This window comes from Triturus cristatus, chromosome 7 (assembly GCF_964204655.1).
Source record: "Triturus cristatus chromosome 7, aTriCri1.1, whole genome shotgun sequence".
NCBI classification, from domain to species: Eukaryota; Metazoa; Chordata; class Amphibia; order Caudata; family Salamandridae; genus Triturus; species Triturus cristatus.
Window position 1 is genome coordinate 275,080,171 of NC_140590.1, and position 6,000 is coordinate 275,086,170.

The window sequence follows — 6,000 nt, forward strand, 5'->3', positions numbered from 1 at the left end:
GTGCTGCATTGAGGAACATTGCGATATGGGCGAGTGATGCTCTGCTGAAGAGTACTGCACTACAGATGAGCAGCAGGACATGGATAATAAGTGCTGCATTGAGGAATATTGCAATATGTGCGAGTGATGCTCTACTGAAGAGTACCGCGAGATAGACAACTGCTATATTGAAGATCATTGCAATATGGGCGAGTGATGCTCTACTGAAGAGTACTGCACTACAGATGAGCAGCGGGACATGGATAATAAGTGCTGCATTGAGGAACATTGCAATATGGGCGAGTGATGCTCTAGTGAAGAGTACTGCACTACAGATGAGCAGCGGGACATGGATAATAAGTGCTGCATTGAGGAACATTGCAATATGGGCGAGTGATGCCCTGCTGAAGAGTACTGCACTACAGATGAGCAGCGGGACATGGATAATAAGTGCTGCATTGAGGAACATTGCAATATGGGCGAGTGATGCTCTGCTGAAGAGTACTGCACTACAGATGAGCAGCGGGACATGGATAATAAGTGCTGCATTGAGGAACATTGCAATATGGGCGAGTGATGCTCTGCTGAAGAGTACTGCACTACAGATGAGCAGCGGGACATGGATAATAAGTGCTGCATTGAGGAACATTGCAATATGGGCGAGTGATGCTCTGCTGAAGAGTACTGTAGGAGGTCGGAGAGGCAGGGGAGACATGGCTCTTTTCAAACCATGAATGGCCATACAACCAAGTCCATCTATTTACCACCCCTTGGAGGGCATGAATGACAGAGAACTCAGGATCTTACTCATCTGAATCTGGAACAAATCCCCAAAAGGGGGTAAGAAAGGTCACTTGTGCAGCTATACCTCACTCTCCTTTGACCCTAGAGGAAGGAACGTCATCAGATTCATAAGGAGAGCTGAGCCGCAGCTAAGCTCTGGCCTGGACTTGGCCCTAAGAGCCAAATCACAAACCGAACTATCAATAAACCCACCATGTTAATCACACAATAGACAACATGAAAAAATATGGAATGCCGCATAAAGGTTGAACAAGAAACTAGTTCTTTCTTCATTTGACCTAAAGTGGAAGCTAAGATTTCAGCCCAGGTGTCCAGTCTCAAAGTCCACAATACAGCCACAGCAGTGGCCTTGAGCCTATAAGAGGAAGAGGTGTGGCACAGCGGCCAGGGTGCCGGACTCCGGACCACAGGGTTCACGGTTCGATCCCCGGCTCTGGCGGCAGGTTAGCCCAGCACCATGTGACTCTGGGCAAAAATATTAATAATAATAATAATAATCCCACTTATAAAGCGCCTGGTTACACTGGACTAGTGTGTCCCCGCGCTGCGGTGCAATCTGCCCTCGGCAGCCAGAAAGCCCTACCCTGGAAGGGAGACTATGCGGAGGGAAAGAGATACGTTTTCAGTTTTTCACAAAAAATAGCCTCCGAAACCTCCCACCAGAGGCTCAGAGGGAGTTTGTTCCACTGCTGTGCTGCCACATAACGAAAGGAGCGGCCACCCATCCTTGCTCTCTTGATGGTAGGAACACACACCTGACCCGTCCCGCTCGATCTGAGTTGCCGGGTCGGTGAGTAGGGTGTAAGTAGAGCGAACAAGTAGGAGGGGCCCGTCCTATGTATGATCCGGTGGCAGACGCACAGCGCCTTGAACAGAACTCTCTCCCTAATTGGCAACCAGTGGAGGGAAGCAAGCGCCCTCTTAGAAGAGGCTCTCCTCGGGAGGATAAGAACCAAACGAGCAGCTGCGTTCTGGATACCTTGGAGTCTCTGCACGCATTTAGCGGTAGCACCCAGGTACAGTACATTACCATAGTCCAGGTGCGATGTCACCAGGGCATGCACCATGGTTTTCCTGGCTGCAGTAGGCCGCACATCCAGGGTTTTCCGTAGGCCCCGCAGGACTCCAAAACAGGCGCCTGCCACCCGCCTGGTATGATACTCAAACGATAGCTTGGTATCCAGCCATACCCCAAGGTTCTTAGCCTGTTCACGGGGTGTGGGGGTGGGTCTCAGAGTCTGTGGCCACCACGCCGATGACCACACTGATGGAGACTTCCCTATCACAAGCACCTCGGTCTTATTACCATTCAGTTTCAAGCAATGAATTGCCATCCAGGATGCCAGTTCTTGCAGGCATAACATGACATTGAAGGCTGCCGCATCCTGTGCCTGTGTAAGGGAAACCACCAGTTGAGTGTCATCGGCATAGGACACAACCGTGACTCCAAAACCCTATGCAATCTCAGCTAGAGGCGTGACATAGAGATTAAACAGGGTAGGGCTCAGGGTAGACCCCTGAGGCACCCCCTGTTTCAATTTAATACCTTTAGAGTAATAGGATCCCTGCGCCACCTGAAAGTTGCGCTCAGACAAGAAGGATTCCATCCACCTCAGAGCACTGCCTGCCACACCTCCTTTCCTCAAACAATGCAGCAGGGTATGATGGGCAACCGTATCGAACGCGGCACTTAAATCTCAAAGAATTAAAGCCGCTGTCTGTCCCGCATCCACATATTTCCTGATGGTCTTGATTGAGAATAACAGAGCCGATTCGGTGGAATAGAGGGCCCGAAAACCGGACTGAGTGGGGTGAACAAGGTTGTGTTTACAGATATGCGCAGTGAGTTGAGAATTTACTACCCTCTCCGCAACTTTTGCGAATTAAGAAAGCAGGGAAATAGGACGCAGATTATCTAGTTGGTCTGGAGCGATGTGAGGTTTCTTAGGTAATGGAAGAACAACTGCTTCCTTCCATCTTTTAGGCACCGTACCCACCATAAAAGACATCTCCAAGAGATGTCTGATGCACGGCTCAAGAGTCACAATGCTCCCTCTAAGCACCCTAGGGGAGGCAGGATCTCTGGGAGAGCCTGACTTGACACTAAGAATAGTTGTAATTAGAATCTCTGGGGGGTGGGGGGGTACGGTGAATTTATCAATGCATTCTATATCCAGAGTGTAGCCCGCTTCGACCGAGGTCCCGTGTCCGACTCGAGCAGAGACAGGGAAGGTAGAGTAGATCTTCTCCACCTTCTCTGCGAAAAAAACAGCCACACGATTGCATGACTCCTCTGAGCCAACCACTGGAGCTACAGTTTTCGCTAGGGAGGATATTTCTTTATAGACCCTGAACAGTTCTTTCGCTGAATTCTCGGCCGTCGCAATTCTTTCCTGATGGTAGGATGCCTTAGCCCTTCTGATGAGCGCATAATAACTCTTTAGAGTGGTTTTGTACTCTCTCTCCAGTAGGGCAGAGAAATCTTTCCTCCATCGCCTTTCTAGGCGTTTACAATCTGCTTTAGCCGTTCACAAGGCAGCATTATACCAGGGGTCCGACTTCTGACCCCTTCCCGGCCTTTTAAATGTCCAGGGAGCGGTGCAGTCCAATGCCTCCGTAATCCACCTGTCCAAAGCAACACAGGCACCCTCACTATCCAGGCCACCCGGCAGCCCACCCTGTAAAAGGGCATTATTAAAATCCTCCTGAGAGAAGCCAAGCCACTTCCTGCGTGCTATATTCGTTTTGGGTTTCACCTGAACCTTTGGTCTGGGCAGCCTCACTGAAAAAGGAATCAAAAAGTGATCCGACCACAAGACAGGAAGCGGGGGCTTCACAACTAAGACTCCCTAGTTGGCAAAAATAGGGTCAAGTAAATGACCGAGCTGATGCATGGGAAATTCAAATTGTAAGGTAAGTTGTAGAGTAGCCAATTCCTGGCGTACCTCTAGAGCCCCTACATTACTTGCGTCGTCCAAATGCAGATTTAGGCCACCCAGCACTAAAAATGTCTCATAGCGAAGTGCTGGTTGAATAAGGCATTCGATCAGACTGGGTGAAAACTGAGTATGGGGGCCAGGGAGTCTATAAACCAGGAGCCCTTTCACGATATAATTCGTGGCCGTTCTGATCGTAAAAAGACCCGCCTCACTTTCAGCAATATCGGCCGGCTCAAGAGAGCACTGAATAGTGTGCTTAAAAATAATCGCAATCCCCCCCCTCTACCGGAAGGCCCATCTACTCTCATAATCCCATAACCACTGGGGAGAGCCTCGAGGATTTCAGGCGCTGAGTCCTCATCCAGCCAGGTCTCAGTAAGGAACAACACATCGGCCTGACCATCGGCCAGAAGGTCACCGATCTCTACTCTGTGTTTCCTCAATGACCTACAATTCATTAAGAAGAGGTTCAAAGATGGACTCTCCTCCTGATCCTTCTCCCTAGCCCACAACCTGAAGGAGCAGTGCCTGCACTCCCCACTCTTACTCCCTACCTCAATGCTATGTCTATATAGCTCGGCCATGACAGGGCAGAGAGCATAAAGCTGCTGGGAGCTATAGTGTAATCCAACTCGAATTTCGTAGCAGCGCGCTCTACGAAATAATTCGTTTTATTTATTTAATTGTTTACTTACCTGCAATTATCCATATTCCGGTTTTTAGAACCCCCCCACCCTGCCCCTCCCCCGCCCCGCCTTACCGCCCCACGGAACTCCCTCCACGGGCCGCGGCTGGTTCTACCCCTCCATCACTGCTATCACTTTGCTTTACCCCACGGTGCAAGGACAAAAACCCAACAGAACCACAACTCTGGTCATTCCACAGATTCACAAAGTGACGGATTGTAATAGGATGCCCCCCTACCGAGAGTTGTGAGGGACCACATGGACTACAGTGTTTCAGATCTTGCCCCCACGCCTCCGCAGCAGGGGGCTGCGTTATTACTACACGGTCAGGCACACCTCCGTCACACCGAGGTATGGAGCGCAACCCTTCCTCACACGGAGGCTTGGAACGCAGCCTGCAGGAGTGAGCTCGCGCAGAATACCATGCAACCTGCAACTGCACGAGCCATGCTTGTTTTTACAGCCGCGCAGGGAGGAAAGCGTGTTAAAACACGAACTAGAGGAACAGGATTGAGGGAGGAGAGAGAAGGGAGGGTGGCAGGAAAGCGCGGGGGGGGGGTGGGGAGATAGAAGAGAAAAGGTGGAGACGAGGCAGAAGGGAAGGGCAAAAGTAGGAGCTAAGGGAGATGAGGAGGTAAAGAAAGCAGGTGAAGATAAGTACGTGAAAAGGGGAACGGAGCGGGTACGGTGGAGGAGACTGCTTGGGGCAGTGACTACAAGGTGAATGGAGGACAGGCGAGGGAAGACAAAAAAGGGTGGGAGGGAGAACAAAGATGGGATAAAAAGCCTATGAGGACGGTGGGAAATGAAGTGCAGTCAGTGAGTGTACGGAGGAACGGAAGGTTACGGGGATGGCCCTAAGAGTTCCACTGCCAGAGGGTGACGCCCCCGGAGCTCCAGCGCCTTCTTACCTGCTGGCTCTTCAGGGCGCCCAGTAGCATGTGTGCCTCCTGCGTGTCTTCTGGCTCCCCGCGCCCTCCCTCGTTCCCTCCCACTGTTCCTCCCCTCTGTTTGCTTTACCTTTCACGAGCTGTGCAGCAGACAGGGGCGGAGAGACCTGCATTCCAGCCCAGGACCAAACCCAGCCAGTTCCTGGCAGCTTAGAGACTTGCCCCCACTCCCCTCCGCACATTAGGCTCAGGCGACGACGCCTGCTGTGTACACCTCCCTACACTTACGTTCCATGCAGGTGATCACCAGGCAGCTCTGCCCACCCCACCCCCCAGCCAAACAGACACGGGCGATTGTCTCTCTTTTTCTCTATACTTCCTCAGTGTCTCTCGCTCGTTCTCCCATTCTTCGGTGGCCAGGCCTTCTCTGTACCCGGACTCCATCCGCATTGGCATAGCAGGTACATGCGATTACAAGACTTTTTCTGTGTTCTGTGTCCTGTATCGTCTCCCCTACCTGCCCCTCCCCCGCCCCACGAATTAACACAGATGTTCCCGGCAGAGGTTGAAGGCCATAAACGATGTTGCCCACAATACAAGATAGGCTGTTGCAATAGTACAAAAGAATGCTTAAGATAAAACTGGCTTTTTCCAAATATACAAGTAATACAAAGACTGTACCTAGATCAAACATTATTTGTA

The 6,000-nt window shown here is 51.0% G+C and overlaps 1 protein-coding gene across 1 annotated transcript in view; it reads right to left on the reverse strand.

The window, feature by feature from the left end:
• The window catches only part of LOC146809399 (MOB kinase activator 2-like), a 100,244-nt gene extending 94,860 nt beyond the window's left edge, over positions 1–5,384 (reverse strand). The window contains exon 1 of the mRNA XM_085616240.1: positions 5,320–5,384. The gene's annotated coding sequence lies outside the window, so the exon portion shown is untranslated. The remainder of the gene's footprint in view (positions 1–5,319) is intronic.
• Between the last annotated feature and the right edge of the window lie 616 nt (positions 5,385–6,000).